At 40.2% G+C, this 17,942-nt stretch overlaps 1 protein-coding gene and 1 long non-coding RNA gene across 7 annotated transcripts in view; one reads left to right on the forward strand and one right to left on the reverse strand.

Moving 5' to 3' along the window:
- Positions 1-4,773: 4,773 nt before the first annotated feature.
- LOC141944224 (uncharacterized) lies at positions 4,774-14,005 on the reverse strand. 2 transcript variants are annotated; one of them, XR_012629196.1, is made up of 2 exons: positions 13,591-14,005; positions 4,774-11,862 (listed from the first exon to the last, which is right to left on the reverse strand). It is a non-coding gene; the product is annotated as an uncharacterized LOC141944224 (long non-coding RNA). The 2 variants fall into 2 exon arrangements; XR_012629197.1 differs by having other exon boundaries at positions 13,512-13,643.
- Positions 12,517-17,942, forward strand: part of SLC16A7 (solute carrier family 16 member 7) — an 87,777-nt gene continuing 82,351 nt past the window's right edge. The window contains exons 1-2 of one of the 5 annotated variants that reach the window (XM_074870442.1): positions 13,188-13,576; positions 16,611-16,710. The gene's annotated coding sequence lies outside the window, so the exon portion shown is untranslated. Of the gene's footprint in view, positions 13,118-13,175; positions 13,577-16,610; positions 16,711-17,942 lie in introns of those variants that run through there. The other 4 variants (XM_074870444.1, XM_074870445.1, XM_074870446.1 and 1 more) reach the window with 4 other exon arrangements.

Raw genomic sequence — 17,942 nt, forward strand, 5'->3', positions numbered from 1 at the left:
AGCAGAAATGGGAGATCATATTTATCTTTCGCTGAACTGTTTTGTATTAGTGCTTTTAAATTCAGTGGCTCTTGAAAGGTTTTCTCAACCCAATACTATCAAGCTATTGCTCTGTCTGTCTCAGTGATGATGTCTTATACAAAAGCGAGTATTTCCAACATACAGATATCTTATTCATAGGATGCTCCACATCCCACCTGTTATGGTGCTTGTCTGACCTTAGGTCTGTTCTCTTTCTGATTCTGAGGGTAGGAATCTGAAACAGGTTATTTCATTCTTCCAAGGCTACAGATATTTTGAGGGTAATATAGAAAAGAGAGAAGATAAGACTTCTGTTATTTCTGCTAGAATTGTTCTTCTGTTTACAAAACCATTTGCAGCTTGGCAGTTAGGATTAGAGGAGTTTAAGATTTAATTCCCCTAAAGTGAACTGAAAACTAAACCTAAGGTGCACAATGCAGGTGGATGTTCTAACATTCCAGCAGAAAGAAATATGTGTCTTTCTCCAGCAGCTTTGTCTGGATCTGGTCCATCTTCTCCTTTGTTTTTTCTTATCTGTGTTCCAAGAAAATTGTTTGTACAAGGCCACACAATATTTCGATCTCAAACTAATTGATTTTTTCTTCATCAGTCTGGGACCTAAAGTAAAAAAAAAAAAAAAAAAGAAACACAAAACACTGGCTTATCAAAATAAAAATTATTTCTATTGCTTAATTCAGAAGCTAAATTGAAAAATCAATTCTTTGCACAGCCTTAAAACATAATCAGTCTCATTGACGTAAGTGAACTGAGGTACACAAGTGAATTGAAAACTATATTCCTCTATTATGGCTGAGATCTGTCACAAGTAATTTTAGAATCGCTTATTGATTTTTCATTATTAAGATTTAAAAAAGCACTCATTTGTTAATCTGGCACTTCTGACTTCATTCACAATAAAAAGATTACTGTAACACCACCAATATGAAAAACTCAAACACCAATAAATTACCCCAAATATTACCACAATATAGAAAGCACTTTCCCCCATCGGAACTTCTGGTGGTTCTTTGAGGGGGGAGGGGAGCTTTTATATTTTTTTTTCACTTTTTTAAGTCACCCTATCTTCACCCCTTTAATTAAGGATATTGACAGAAATGTATGACAAAGAACTAAACAAACACAGTTCTCTAAGATGGAAAATTAATTGTATAGTCATATATGCATAACAAAACAGGCTTGGTTTATAAACAAAAATCAGTGTCATTGTGCTTGCTCAAAACAAATGTCTACAATTTTTCCATCTTTCCTTTAAAAATTCTCACAGAGAAATAAATGGAAATTGAATTAATTATATATACATCTAATTTAGTCCCCTTTGAAAATCACGCCTTATTTTATTTGATAATTCTAAATGATCAGTATCACTATAAGAAGACTGGTAGCTAGGGTTTTTTCCTGAATATCACTTCTTTCACTGTATTGCAGTAACTATGGTTAGCTAAGTATTTGATGAAGGCTGTAAGAAACAGAGAATATCGTTTTCATATGTGGGAGAAAAAACTCACCAAACACCAATATTTCCTATCAAAGCAGAAAATAGATAAGAATCAAATATTTCTATTTGTGCCAAGTCTGAATTTACTTGGCAAAGAGATGTTGTATGCAGGGGAAAAATATCTTTTCCATGAATATCACAGATCATGTCAGCTATGGGCAGGTCTGTGGTAGCTGCACTGCTGGCCAGGGTTCATTAGCAGTAGCTTTGGACTTGTCAATGCATAAAACACTTCTACTCCTGCAGAGCTTTATAAGGGTTCAAGCCATTGTTAAGTTGATTCTTTATATCTTACACAAAATGCAAGTGCAGTAAACTTGTGCCATTTTTTTCACTTCTATTGGATATTACATCCTCACTACAGGATCTATTCAAAGCACATGTCTCAAGTAATAGTCTGTATAGAGTACATAAAAGTAGTAATCTGCAGTTAAAGTACAGTGTACGGACCAACAAAGTTTTAAGCCTTTATGTTTAGGGGCACACATTGATGGGTAGGCAGAATCAGGATGAAATTTCTCTTACTACATCTAAAGTAAAATTGGGAAAGACAACACAGTCTGTCTTCTCCATCCTTGTTATTGTTCAGCGTTGGAGACTATAGGAGAAAGTCTATTACTCTGGAAATTCATACATTCTCATGCATAATTTAATGGATTTTTGGTTTTATTTTCTTCAGCTTAGCTAATAATGTTCTTACCTAGTGCAGAACTATCAGCCAAAATTGTAAGCGTGTGATAGGTCATTGTACTGTAGGACACAGAGTGGATATAATGAACTATTGAGCAGTCAAAAATCAGGTAAAGGCAGTATGACAAATCTGTTTTGAGTCCACTGATCAATTTTACCCTGAAAAATTATGGCAATATGCAGGATGGAAGTAATTTCACTTTGCCTTACATTTTTAAACTGCAGATGTTGACACCTGTACTACCACCCTGGGTAGTCTTTGTAGCCAATAGAGACAAATGGGCAGTTCCAGAACACATTTCCACTGACCCATTTTAGACCTTTTCGGTGAAATTAACTGTGTCCTTCAGATGCCTACTTCTAACCACTGAGAATAAGGGTACCCTAGATGCTTAGCTCTGATGTAGCTGCTCCGTTGCAAAAGTTCCATTTGGTCATATGAATCTCATATAAAGTAAATGAAATTCAAAATGTGCCTGGCAGAGGATCCCCCCCAGCAACTGAACTTTTTCATGTGCAGTGTTTGGGACCTTATTGACCTTTCCTATGACTGTCCTGCACACACAGAACACTACAAGCCCTTTGGAAGGGACTGCTGTATTTCACTGTATCTGTCATTACAACTGATAGCTGTTTGAAAGATAAAGATAGGAACAGTGGCTTGCAACGATAGATGACAGGTCATCTTACCCATTCTCTTGCTTCCAGCCAAGATCAGGTATAGTTTCCATCAGATATATTAAAATATATTTTTACATGAAAGTTGTTAAATGTTTTTATGAATTATTACTGAGCAAAAATAACCGTACTAGGAAATCTAACTCTGTGATGTTCAACCAGCTCAGATTTGTGAATAGGTAGGCTCTTGAGGATAAAACTCCTGACAAAGCTGTATTCAAAGGCTTTGGCTATTCTAACTGCAGTAATTGTAGAATGTTCCTACATTCCATTTTATGGTCATGCTGATTTTATACAAAACCTATATCCATTGTTCCAGTGATTTGTATGGGACAGAAATATCTGTAGATCTCCCCTGGTTAATGTGCAGTCTAATGGGAGCTACAGGACAATATTCGGCCCTTAATTCACTCACTTCTTTCAAAGATCCAGTTCTCCTTGCAGCCTATTAACCCACTAATGAGTCAAACCATTTCTGAAGTATACAGGCACCACTTCCAGACTTGCTAGAATTTGTTTGTATCTCCCTGGCTTTCTTCAATGTCACAGTGCTATCCACAGCATCAAGCTATTCTATTTTAAGTACTTTGAGAAAGGATGCCCTTATCAGGAAAGATTCTTGGATTTAATAGGAAAAAACCCCCACCCCATAGTATACAGCACAGATAACTTAAAACTTAATTCTACTGACATTAAAAAAACCATGTATGGGATTGTTTCATATCTGATACCACAGCTCTGTAACATATTTTCATAATGGAAAATTGAAAAGATTTAGAGGAATGGATCTGACATCATCTGTATCCATGGCTAATCCAAACTACCTGAGTATATCCTACACAGAATAATGGGGAGGGTTACAGACAGCTACGGGTTCTCTTCAGAGACGTTTTTGTATTGCATTTCTTCTCCTTTTTGAACTGTTCCAATTGTCTGGTTTTCAATTGCCAGGCCTTTAAGTCAGGGTCTGCAACTATTTTGTAAAGCATTATTATGCTTTATAAATAGGATAGAAAAAGTAACCTTTTCAGCCAGTGGAGATGTGCACAGTTTATAGATTACATCTGAAAAATATACTTTCAGAGAGAAATAGGGCTTTCATAAATAGTTTTTGTTTGTCCAAAGAACAATTAAAGTACACAAGACACAGTATACCATCATGATCAGTGGGCTAGTTGGGATACTAAAAACAATATAACTGGGCTCACAGATATTAATTCCCAGCCAAAGAAGGATTATCTTTGCATAAGCTGAAATGTGCCTGTGAAGTCATGGCCTTACTTTATATGATGTATTTGAGGGGAAAGATTGTTTATGAGGTACCAAGTGTATACAATTTTTAGAACTAAATATGTCTCAAAAGCTAATATTTTTTAAATACTTTGGTTATGAGAATTTCTATTTGAAAAGTTGCACAAGAAGCTTCAAGAACTTTGTTTCCAACTAGCTACTGCAATTCTTGTTTCAGTATGTAAGGTTCTTATATAGCTTGTTCTATATTTGAGCAGCTAGTATCTGAGATTTAAGTCATCCTTCTTTTTGCCTCATCTGCTCAGGAACACTGGCTGGCTGCCACTGCCCTACAGCTGTCTAAGCTCTGTCTCTGTAGCTGTCCTGGATCAGTAGCCACCCTGTGTAACCTTAGTCCAACCATAACTTGGATTGTGTTCTTTGCTATTGTTTTTCATTTCTATCTGATGTTTGGATTCAAACCTGCTTTCTGGTATATTAGCTGCTGATCTTCAGACTAACCCAGTGCTCTAAAACAAAACAGGTTGTTGGCATTATGAGAAGTAAAAATCTTTAGACTAAGGGACAAATGACTTCCCCTGATATAACAATTGCTACAAAGGAAACGAAAAACTATGTTTACAGGAAAGTATTTTATTCATGTGGAACAGGTAAGACACTCAGACACTGAATTCAGAGTAACCTTCCACATCAACAAATGCAGTCTCCCATTGTTACAGGCTACCAACTCAAATAAACATGTTACTTAAATGTATTGAATAAGCCTGAGAAGTTCAAGAACTGACGTCATTACATTGATACACATTTTCAGGATAAAGGCACACAAAGATTACTCAAAATTGCTTTTACTTGGCCAAATATGTGTTACTATTTTAGAGTACAGAGGTGTGTGATGTGCACAAGTCACAGCAAATGACAAGAGAAGATTTGACAATTTCATGGAATCCTAATTTATCTTTGGGATAAACTCAAGAAAGTTCTTTTTACTATTTTTGGAAGAAAGATAATGATTAAAGTAGAATATGTTTCCAGTTGCTAGGAGTTGTGTCCTTTAGAGAACTGCAAGACACAGAAACTGACAGTACATTTTACAAGGTGCTGTATTTTTCCTGTGTTCAGATGGAGCCTAGAGAACAACCCAGCTCACCCTGAAACATGCAAAGCAGTTCAGCAGCTGACAAGGCACCGATTAGGCTCCACAGACTGCACTGACTGTCGTCTAGAACAGGAGTTTACACATATAGCTTACACTTGAACGCTTCCATATAAATGCCTAAGGCATTTTAATCTCTGCTGAAGTCTCACCCTAGACCGCAATAAACTGCTGGATATTTCAATACAAGATATCATACAGAGACATCACTGGCAATGAGACAATGACTAACAATAAAATGGAAACATGAAGAATGAAATTTTTATTACTGATTTTGTGGAATAACCAAAACAGAATAGTGTGATCCCAGGGTACCAGCGGAAACTTCGGCAGGCCTAATTGTTACAGAATAAGAGAGTCACCAAAAAGAAGTAAGAGCACATATGCGAACACCTGCAAACACATAGTTGCCATGCCACATACCTGTTGGGGAAAATAGGGCTTGGATTAGCAGTCTGAGGCCTTCCCTAAAAATAGAGTTGCCTTCTGCTTCCTCGTACTTCCTTGTAGAACCACACACACAAGTATCGTGTGGCTTCTTCTTCAAAAGTCTCCCGGTGTCTATTTGTGTGTTGGGAGAATGACCTCTTGGGCTATGTAGCTTCCAAAACTTGAACATATCGCTACATCTGAAATCTTTTATAATACCTTTACCTTGCAAAACTACATTTTTGACCTAATCAGTAAAGAAAGCAAATACATGATATACTGAGGTTTTTTACAGTTTTGAAGTATGCAAAGCACTAGTAATCCAAACACATTTCTATTTCTTAGGTTTTACCCACTTTGGGAAAATGTGACTATCCCAGAGGGGAGCTGCAAAGTAAACCATGATTTTAATAAGAAGACATAAACGCAAGAAGTAAAAGCTCTTTATGTATGACTTTGATCATCTAGTCCAGTGCTTTCAACACAATGAATAACAAATGAAAGTACTGAAGATTAATTGCACATTCAATATACTCATGGTATTCAAAGTGTTCATGATATTCTGTAAACCATCTCAGGACTTGGGTTTTCACATCACCTTGAGTGCAGAATGTGATCCCATCAGGGCATGCTCATTGATGTTTAATGTTTCTGCAAACCAATCTACTCTTAAGGGCCTTATTCAGGCTGTTATAGCTCCAGGATGATTCAAATGTAGTTCCTTATGCATCCCAGCTCTCATACAATCAGTGGGTTAAGTGCCTCCATGAGGAAATTCAGAAACCTTAAGGAGAAAGCCTTTTCCTTTCCACTGACAGTACAGCAAATACCTTTAGGAACACTCAACTACGGCGTTTGTCTGAAGAGTTATCTAATGCATGTCCTACGTAGAACAGACACCTTCATTCCCTGAGATTCAGAGCACTGAATTAATTTTTGAGCACAACCAAATAATGAAGGAAATCTCTTTTTATGAACAATTACGGAACTTGACTAGAAAGAGATGCTAAGACATCCCTCTGCTTAGATTTCCTATAGCAGTCCCTGAATCTCAGCGAGTTACATAGCCTGAGACAGAGCTGAACTATTTATTCTCCACTTTTTCTTTGAATCTGGATCACAGCATAGAAAAAGACCAAAATATTCAAAGGATTCATGAGAGAGAGAAAAAAGTAAAAAAGATTTGTTTCCATCCTAATTATAAAGATGCTTCCTTGAGAGTGATGCTTTCTTATTTCTGGCTCCATATATTACCCTAAGTGTTATTTGCACTGTTTAGGACATGTTGTCAACATCTTGATAGCTGATAATTGCTGATATACTGGACTCTTATATAATAAATATTTAGGCACATTCTAGAATTTTATCTAATAAGCAATTTTTTTGCTATTTCTCTTTCATCGTCTTTTAAAAACAAATAAAAGTATCTAAGTCAGAAAGAAAATTCTCCTGCTACCTAAAAAGTTTTGTAATCTAATGAAGTTAGGCATATTTTATAACACAGTGGTAGTAATTTATAGTTGTATAACATCTAAACAGAGAAATTGATACAAAAAATGGATCTAGACTGGTCCAGAGTCTAACACTATGATTGTACTGGCACAATGGAAAGACAAATCAGGCCTTAAAATAGCAAATGGTCATTTTAAACTTTTGATGTACGCAAGCTTTAAAACTTTGACCTTTTCTTGTTTTAGCAGTCATAGAATGAGGTATGAAAGGAAAAACACCCTCAGCAGTCACTACTTAGAGGCAGAGTTTACAGAGGCACACAAGTTATTCATGTCCAGTGGCACAATAAAACAAGTATTAGAACAATACATAAAAAATAAAAACATGTACCTCAGTTACTTTTTAAGAATTACAGACACTGTTCAAAGGACACACTTTATTTATACAACCCGCAACACAGACACATTTAAATTTTGTTAATGGCTTTTGTGAATATTATATGTTGCTTTCCTGGTTAGGACTTCCTTTAACAGTGGTAACTACTACTCAAAATATTTGATGCATGTGTCTTGGTTTATGCTCTTTCAGTGTAATTGCACAGAATGATATATAACTCCTGTGGTACAGACAGATTTCTTTAAAGCATCTTTCAAAGCAAATTGAGCAGTAGAAGTTTTTTTTGGGTTTTTTTTGGTTTTGTTTTTGTTTTTGTTCAGCTTCACAAGAATTCACATTACACTGACATCAGCTACTTCCTGTGGTCCACCTGAGTGGTTTAACAAAATAAAGACAGATGTCAGTGGAGAAATCTGAACACTTCTTTGGTGGAAAGCTGCCACCAACAGACTTCTTTTCTGTGCTCACTCTCACAAAAGTATCTCCTGATGTTACCTCCCTACCACCTATATAGTCCTACAAGATCTCAGAACACAGCCAGAAGAGGTATCAAATGGTATCAGTTTCCTTGCATGCTCATGCAACATTTCACACTTTCTGTAGACAGGAATTTGAGAATTAGAAGAGTGACTTGAAGAGAAAGATGTTTTGCAGAACTGGTTTAATATACAGTTAAGAACAACACATTCTTTTACTCATAGACATGGCCCTTTCCCTCTCTTCTCTATGCTCATGGTAGGGAAAAAAGAATGGTTCCGTTATTTTAAGACAAGTAGAAATGACACAAAAAGGAAATCATGTGCCCCACAGAGGACCACAGTCAGTATAGCAGGAGTACTATGTAATGGTTGTGCTGGCAGTATACAAACAGCAGCATGCAGGATAAGAGGGTGTAATACTAACACAGCAGCATGCAGCATAGAAGAGCACGTAATAGACACAGTAGCATGCAGGGTAAGAAGGGGGTGTAACTAGTTTTCTATTCTGGCAACTGTAATTTAATAGAGGGTCACCGTGTTCCTGGAATTTTGGTCACCTGTCTTTCAGCACTATGACCCTTCTTCACTCTGCTGCAATAGTGTTTTCAGTTATTTCCAACAACATCTTGAATACAACTTCAGAGCTGAGAGTCATGAACTGCTCCTGTATTTTCAGCAGTATTAGACACAGCACTGATCTGGTAGTGGAGTTCATCAGTGACCTACCTGAGTTGTTACCTCCCCTCTAGAAGAGAGGTTTATTATCTCTCCCAGGTTTCCAGATTGCTTTTCTATTATCTATTTATCTTCTACACTTCTACTGACTACCTGCTTCAGCTGATAACAGCCAGCTGCCTCAAATTCTCTGTGATGCCTGATAGAGATCTTCTGCAGTCGAGTCTACTGCTGTAGTTACAATGTGCTGTGTTCTGTGTCCCCAGGAGTGTAAAAGAAAAGAATTTTATTGAGCCTGGCATAGACATGGTTGATGCATATAGAGAAAACTGACCTCAATAAAAAGACATGCTTTGACTATATTTTATCATTAGAATCCTATAGTCTAATCATATTTATATGAATTTTATCACAAATATTGAAGTATATGTACCTCACTAATAAAACTAGCATTAAAGTTTTATGCTAGCAACATAGCTATCTGTGTGTATGAATGAAGGTGGAGTGAGACATAGCCTGACAATGATTAGTTGTTGATATAAATCTTACAGATGGTGGCCTAGGTGATTTACCAATATAATTTTAATGATAATATCCTGTGTATTTGCTGGAGATAAGGAGCGTGCACACCACACCAGCCTGCATATAGACATGAGAGAAGTTTGAGTTGCATATTTATGGAACAGAAATCAGTCCGGAAAAAAATCCCACATAATCAGAATGTAATTTTATGTAGGCCGGAATGACACACAATCATAAACATGCTGCATTTAAATCCAGACTCTGCTACTAGAAGACAACCTGTGATGTAGCAGAGGAATCTAAGCTTGGAAGAGGACCTGTAAAATTCTGGGTTCAAATGAAACTACCTGACAAGGGTCACGTGGGGAAAATTGACTATTCCAGTAGGAGACTTACCCAAATAGTTAGCGGACAGACTCACAGAAAATCAGGTATTCAACATTTACTGCATTTTCTTTTTCTCTCATGAAAAATAACAAAACCTTTTTCCGTTAATATCACTGAAAAGACCTTAAGTTGTTATCAACCGAAACAGGAGAGCGTATAACATGCAACATTCCAGAAGTCTATCTCACTATCGAATGGACATGGAATGAATAACCAGATATGTGACTTATTTTCACACACATGCTAGATAGAGAGATTGTTCAATTTCTTCTTTACAATTGGATCAATGAAAAATACAGAACGCCACCATCCCATACACAGATACGTACTCACGTGCACACACAGCTCTGAACCTTTGCTAGCTTCTTGAAATTCACATGGAAATTATTAATTGCTATTATTCATACAGTTTTAATTCTTACCCTTAGAGGCAAGCTATTAACATTTTTACTTTGAATAATGGGCTTCGTACATTGAAGGCCTCCAAGACAGGAAGGATGTAGAATGACAAGGGTTTTTTTAATCTGCAACAGAGAACCGAATCACTTCAGAGCCTTTGTTCTGTAGCACTCTCAGAGGAGTGCATTCACTTTAAAAACCTGATGTCACTGCAGCCGAGGTCAGCATAAAAAATAAAATCATACATCAACTTTTAGTCTGAGGACTCATGGTAATTTCGGTGACTTTAAGCACTATGTAGACACTAAGCTTTATCTGAACTTGTGCATACTGTAGGTCAGAATCATACACACTGTTACAACTACATAATTTAACTGCATAATTTAATGTTAGAACTGCAGCTAGCTTGTGTTCAGACTCTGCCTCGGATGAGAAGATGCAACATGTGATGAAGCACATAGCAGCAGTAAGACAATAAAGACGCATACACCTTTACTAGAGAGCGTGTTCTGAAAAGAGGTATAGAAAGAAACTGCATGAAGCACATACGTATATACAGAAAATGTGTATGTCTATGTAATGGTTAACATATGTTAATATAACCTACTATTTCTGTATAGATATGTTAATGTATGCAGTGGTAATATAAATACAAATTTATTCTATATAAACACAGAATACATCAATCTGTACTGTATGTAGAACTGTTATACATAGCCTGCAGTATGTACAATGTAGTACAGCAAATACTGTGTATGTGATATGCCTTATCACATATATCACTGTGTAAAATTTATTGTCTATAATATATAGTATACATTTATATATAAAAGAAATATATATTTATATCTATATAACTATATATTTATTCTAGTCAAGGCACATCAGTAGAGAAAATAGAACTATGCAATGAGAAACAGTTACCATTTCTATCTTCATGTGTTTATTTTGCAGCTCCCTTTGAAAATCACTTTCCTAATGTTCTATAAAACAGTATGTAAACTGTAATATTTCACTGTAAAAGACAATGTAGCCATGCTCTGCATTTTACAGGAACTGTCTGAGGTCCTATATGCCCTACGATTTTCTTCAGGCCATACGAAGTGTTTGAATATAGAAGAGCGCTTAACACTGCTGTAATACCAAGTATACAACTTTGATTTCAGCACTATTCTCTATGAAAGATCTTACATCAGATTTCATCCTAATTTACACATTTTTAATTCTGCAGTTGTAGGTCTGCCTGGAAGTGACAATGAATTTGACCATGGGCATCTGTACCCAAGCCTCCTTTGCTTGTACATCCAAGATGTTTGCGTAGTGTTTGCTCTCCTCTCCACTTGACTTAGTGGGCCTCTCTTGAGTGCAAGTTAGTGTTCCAATGCCTGTAGTGCAACCTGCTGCCAGGACAGACACTGTGATTGTGGGGATGCTGGCACAAGCTCCTTTCACACACTTTCACAGGAGGTGACTGACACCACTACCTGAGTTAATGCAACTGTGTCTTTCCACGAGGTGCCCTGGCAGTCACCGTGGCTGTTTGCTCCTAAAAATTTCCCTGGATTCAGGTACATAACTCAAGTATTAGTTAGCTTATGAGATGTCAAAAAAATTACTCCAAACTGTTGTTTCAGGAATGAAAGTGTTTGCTGTCTCTACCAGTGAGGTACTTACTGCTCCGTATGACTACAGTGCAGAATTTGTCCAGAGAATGTAGCAACCTGGCTGCTTTACAAACACATGACAAAGTATTCTCTCATGAATCTGAAGAACTTGCAGTGGAAGCAGGTGACACAAATTATAACAATAATATCCTAAAGAAAGAAGAAATGAGAAAATGTTACATTACTGAGATTTCTGGGTCTCTATCTTCTGGTTTAATGATTGTAATGACTATTTAAATGCAGAATAATTCCTAACACTTCTCACATAAGCAAACAGATTCCTAAGCAACGGAGCCAAAGAAACCTGATTTCTATGAATTTGTGCTTCAAGATGGCAGTCCTCTGTGGATGGATTCTTTGATACATAATAGGTATCATCACACATGCTGCAGCTTTTTTGAGGGGTGCCATGCTCCTTTCCAGATTATTTTTCAAAATCTTTTGATCATTGTGGCTGATGCTTACTAAGGGATTCAAATGTTATTAATGGAAAATAAACAGATAACCCTATCAAGTCCTTCCCTCCTTCACCAGCAGCTCATCAAACTAGAATATCCCCAACTACAATCCAAGCACTCTCTCCTCCTCTCCATACACAGTTGTGTGTAGCCTCAGTTCCTAACATGTCTGTCAAGATCCTGTTCATAAAGCTCTCACTAAACAAAGTATATGCAATAAAGTGTAAAAAAAAAAAAAAATCACTATAACCACATTTACTTCTGTACATAATGTCAGCAACTGTAATTACTCCTGCCTCCTCACACTACTTTAAATGTTGCACATAACGTGCAACCTTTACCCATGAGAATAGGCATTATGGTAAAGGCTTTAATTATGCAATTATATGATTATGTTCTATCCCTTTCCCTTAGCCTTAAGGACAGAATTTCTAGCGAATTTAATGGCCATTTTCATAAATATGTTCATGATATATAGAAAACAGTTCTTGTATTCTTTTTTAAGGGAGAGGAAAAGGAAGAGGTGCCCAAGATTTTATTCAACAACTCATTGCTGACTGGCCAAATTTCAGTTCTGCTTCAGAAGACAAAGTTCCCACGTTTAGCACAAAAAGATCTCTGTTGTTTTGGTTTTTTTCCTAACAGGCAAACTGATGAGCCTTTTTGTGACCTTTCCGTGCAATAGCGAGTCCAAACAGTCTTATAATGTGAAATACTTGGCATCCTCAGTCCTGAAGAGGAGGAGGACGGGGTGGGGCCGGGGCTGGAGAGGGTGGACACGTCTGGTGCTGCCAGAAATGAGGTGACGAGCGCGACGGGCGGCCGGTGGGGCTCTCCGTGCCCGTCTGCTCCCCGGGGCGCGCACGCTGCTCCGGCCGCGCCTGCGGGCGAGGGGGGCTCCGCGCTCGGCGGCTCCGGGAACCGCGGCGGTGGCCCCGGGCGGGCAGGTAGGCGGGGAGGGCCGCAGGCGGGGAGGGCTCACGCCTCGCCCCGGCGGGCACGGGGGCCCGGTGCTGCCCTGTGCTGCCGGCCCGGCCCGGCCCGGCGCTTCCCCCCTCCCGCGCTGTCTCCGTCTTCCCGGGCCGGGCGCCGCGCCCCCGCCGGCCCCGCGGAGCCGGGTTGGGCAGCCCGGGAGGCGTCTCCTCCGCAGCCCCCGCCCCCCCGCGCCGGTGCTGAAGCGGCTCGGCCGCTCCCCGGCAGCACCCCCGGGACAGCGGCGCCCCGTCGGCCCCGCAGCAGCACCCGGGCCTCCCTCCCTGTCGCCCGGCCCGGGCTCTCCCGCCGCTGCTCCGCTGCCGAGGACACCTCATGGGAAATAAATAAATTAATTACCCCACTCACCCCCGCGGCAGGGAGAGGAGCCGGCGGCGGCTGCGGGATTAGATCCAGCCCGAGCTAGAGACCAGGTAACGTAACCTACCCGTCAGGAGGGAGGAGGAGGAGGAGGAGCAGCGAGGCCGCTGAGGTCGCCCCCGCCGGGGAGGGCTCCGGGGGACGGAGAGGGGCTGCCGCAGTCGGGGCGCGGCGGCGTGGCCCCCGGCGGCTGCGTGAGGGCGGCTGCCCCCGCGCTGTGCGCGCCGCACTGTCAGTCACACACACACACACACACACGCACGCACGAGCCGCCGCCCACACAGGGATGGACGGACGGACAAACGGACGGACGGACGCCGCGCGGGGCGCAGCCGCCGCCGCCCGCGGACGCTGCCCCCCGGTACCAAAGCAGCCGCTGCGGGGAGGCGCCGCACGCCCCGCCGGCCCCGCCGCGATCGGTGTCCCGCTGCCCTGCGGGCGCCTGGCTCTGACAGCAGGGCAGGGCGGCGGGGCCGGGCCGAGGCCGCAGCTGCAGGGGGGGGGGCGGGGGGGCGCGGCGCCGTCCCGCCCCCGTCCCGCTGCGCGCATCCCCGCGGGGCGGCGAGCCGGGGCGCCGAGGCCGCCTCCCGCCCCGTCCCCGGGCGCTGCGGCACGGCACAGCCCGTCCCGAGCGGAGCCGCGGTCCAGGGCCCCCCCGCCCCGGGGGCTGCTCCGCTGGGAAATGTGGGCGGAGAGCGGCAGCGGCGGCAGCAAAGCGAGAACCGTGTTGCCGCGCCTGCCGTCATCAGGAAGGGGCCTGCAAGACGCGCTGATGTCACAGCTCTGTGGTCGAGATGACCTTGGGGAGGGTGGGTCTGAATGGACCCTCTGCTGCACCATGCCAGCTGCAGCATCAGTTGCGCTGCTCGGGGCTGCTCTGAGCCCGACAATGCTGGCATTATCATCTCCAAACATTGCTGGCTTAGTTAGTGGTTGTTAGCGGAGCTCCCGGTGTGACTGGTACCAGAGCTGGGAAAATGCTTCTTCTCCATCGTTCTCTTTACTCGACCTCTGCTAGCACACAGCGGACTCAAGGTCCTTGAAAGGAATGATCTGAAGAGTCTCCCTGCTGAGGGGCAATTGTCCCAAAAGAAGAGGAGTTCTCTGCGCCCACAGAGACCTACCTCTGTGTCCTGGGTTCGTGGTTGTTGAAGTGGCCCCTACAAGACACCAGAGCAATTTTAGAAGGGACCAGCAAGTTGCCCTGTTCACATTTCAGAGACCAGAGTGTCCTCTGGTACCACTGGGAGGGCACATTACCTCTCAGGCCTGTAAGGATGCAGGACTGACATGGGTTCTCCACTGCTTTTCCAGTCAGGTGGATAGGAAAACAAACCAAAAAAGGGTAACACTTAGAGATAGCTGTTTTTTCAGATGCCAGCCTGAGATTTCAGTAAAGGAGTCTTTCTGAAATTATTATTGAAAGCTGTTTTGGGAAAAAGAAAGAAACTGAAGGAAGCTGATGCCTCATGGAGGTGTCCATTCTTGTTTCATTGGTCTCTATAATAATCACTCGTGTTTCCATAGTGACATCCATCTGTGGCTCTCAAGTTACTTATCAAATAGTAATGAAGTAGGTGCTTGCAGCTTCCATTGCAGGAATAGGGCCATAAACTTAACAGTACACCAGTCGAGCCAACAAAATATTGCCTCAGCTCCATCTGGATGAATCATGATATGAAAGTTAGTCTTCAAGACAGAGGGATGTAGACTGATATTTAAAGGAAGCAGAGAACTGACAAATAGTTCAATAAAAGTGGTAAATGCTTTTATGTACAAGTATTAAATCTGGGAATAATGTATAAGTGATTCCCTTCTTATTTTTAAAGACAGCTCTCTCCTTCCATTATTGTCTGCTAACTTTGAGTATCATCCTGGAGAATACATGCTGAATATCTACTCCTTCCATCCACATGGTGGAATAAATTCAGAGAAGAAATTATACTCCAGATGTTTGTATTATTTGTGCAATTTATTATAGAACTGTAACTCCATGTATCTATAAGGGCCCAACTAGCTTAGTTTGTAACATAGTGCTTACAATGTAAGTGGCTTCAGAGCAAAGCCGCTCATCATTTTGAATAGGCAAACAGTGGCCTGAGGTTATGATTTTCTTTTATGGCAGCAGTAAGTCATTCTGGTGAATGAAATCAGCCTTATTTTATTTATATGATGGAGATGTGGAATAGCCTAAATATCAACTGTGGTCTTAATGGAAGGTCTTCATGGATGGTGGAAAACTAAATTCACGTGTTTTATGGATAGGAAAACTCTTTGGATTATGTAGTGATACAACTGATTTGAACAGGTAAAGGGGGAGACTTTGAAATATTACAAAGGGAAATATCAAAGAAACAGTGTAGTTAAACATCGTGGCTCTGCAGCTGCAGTGGAGAGAGGTGGAATTCTGTTTCAGCGATTTTCAGTGTAAATCATTAATAGTATATAAATAGTATAGTATATAAAAAAGTCTCCTTCCAGCTCTGTAACCTAATTCCATCTTTTACTTCTCTGGAGTATGTATTGGATTTAAGCTCACTCAGCTCTTGCTATGGCAAAATCCTCATTCTAGAATCCAGGTTTTATGGAGGCAGGAGATCCTTTGGGCAGCCTTAAAGAAGATGCTGTGATTTACAGACAGACAAGTTAAGGGAGAGGAAAGATCACTTCTCCTTGAGTCAGAAACTGATGTTTTTTAAAATGTTTTACTTTCATTACTCATCTTTCTTGGATTTGGTTTGCTATGCCATACTTCTTGTCTCTCTCTCTCTATATATATATATTTCTGGCACCCATTGTTTTTTTTTCATTTTAGAAAAAAGTCCTCTTTGATATCCTGGTTTCTTAAGTAAGTTATTTTGTCCTATTTTTACAATGACCAGGTGGTTTTGCTTCCAGTATCTGGTTATTATTGGAACCCTTCCAGTTCAAGAAAAACTACTGCTCACCTGTTTGGTTTTTTTTCCTATTGCAACATCACAGGGTGCTTGTGAAGGGTTGACTTTTTCTTGAGTAGATGTTTGCTTTAGCAAAGATGGTGTCTGAATATAATTCCTAATTAATTGTATCCCTTACACCATTTACCAGAGTTACAGCTGTCCATTTTCTTATACAAGGATCAAGAAAAGAAGAATGTTCTTGGGCTATGCTAATCGTCTGTGCTGTTAAATGAATTTTATGTTTCAAGGTTGGTATGATTATGAAAATGTTATTCAGTTTTGAATTTTATTAAAAAAGGGTTATCTCATAGCCGTTAATCATTGATAGAGAACGTTAGCAGTTTCTGTGTCTGTTCATGTAATATATACGGCCTAATGTTTGCAAAGCAACAAGGAGGAGCTTAGACAGGAAAATAGGATCTCATTGACCAACTGGTTTATGTGTCAAATGAAAGTGAGAAACAGTCTGTGTCCCTCATAAGCATCTCAGTCCAAACCTGCATTCCTTGACTTGCATGTATTTGTGAGCTGTTGTGCCAACTTTCATAATTTTATTGTGAATCTTGGAACATTTGAAGAAAAGTTTGCAGTATTCAAAGAAAACTAATTAGGATATAGGAGTAAGGAGATAATACTCCATTATGTGAGGAATAGAGGATGTTGGATAAACTGACTGGGGAGCTCTATTTGGCTTACAATTATCCTTTCCAGTATTTCTTATAGCTCTTGGTCTTATAGTAGAGCAATCAAAATAATATTAAGCTTTTATTGAAGAGCAGATGTCTAGCTAACCTGGTCATGGTGGGTGACAAACTATAAGGACTCTCAGTTTGTTTTTTTTCTGTGCAATCTCAAGATTTTTAATTCATAATATTTGTGTCGGGGGGGGGGGGAGATTCATCATCATCATCTTGTTGTTTTGTTTATTATATTTCTAATTTTATTTTATGCATTGTCTTTGAGTAATTCCTTTATTTGTTATCTTCAAGGTCAAGCCCCCAGTTACATGCTAATATTTTTTTTATGTTTGGAACATGGTGCTTTCCTGTCTCATGACACTTGCTGCAATATGTAATTGGAGCTGTGCATTAAGAGCATTTGCTGATAATATTGAATAAGCATTTCCAAAAGGATATTAACATAACTAAGGCAATTAAAAAAGCTGCCAAAAATGAAGGAAAAAAAATAATGGAAAAGAATGGGGCCTTAGCATGATATACTCTTTTCCTTTGTGGTTGTAAGACTTAAGATATTAAGGAATGCAATTAATGTTACTTCACAAAATCGGGAAGCACTAGAGAACAAACTTAAGCCTGATTTTTTTTTTTTTTTAAATTTAGCTGTTGATTCATTTTCTTTTAACTTGGTGTCATGATTATTGAGTGTAAAGTATTGAATGTATTTCAGTTCTACCCAAGAAGAAAGCAGTGCTCTGAATAATAGTGTAAATCGTATAGAAATGGCTAATAACTCTAGACTG

Source organism: Strix uralensis, chromosome 5, assembly GCF_047716275.1.
Source record: "Strix uralensis isolate ZFMK-TIS-50842 chromosome 5, bStrUra1, whole genome shotgun sequence".
NCBI classification, from domain to species: domain Eukaryota; kingdom Metazoa; phylum Chordata; class Aves; order Strigiformes; family Strigidae; genus Strix; species Strix uralensis.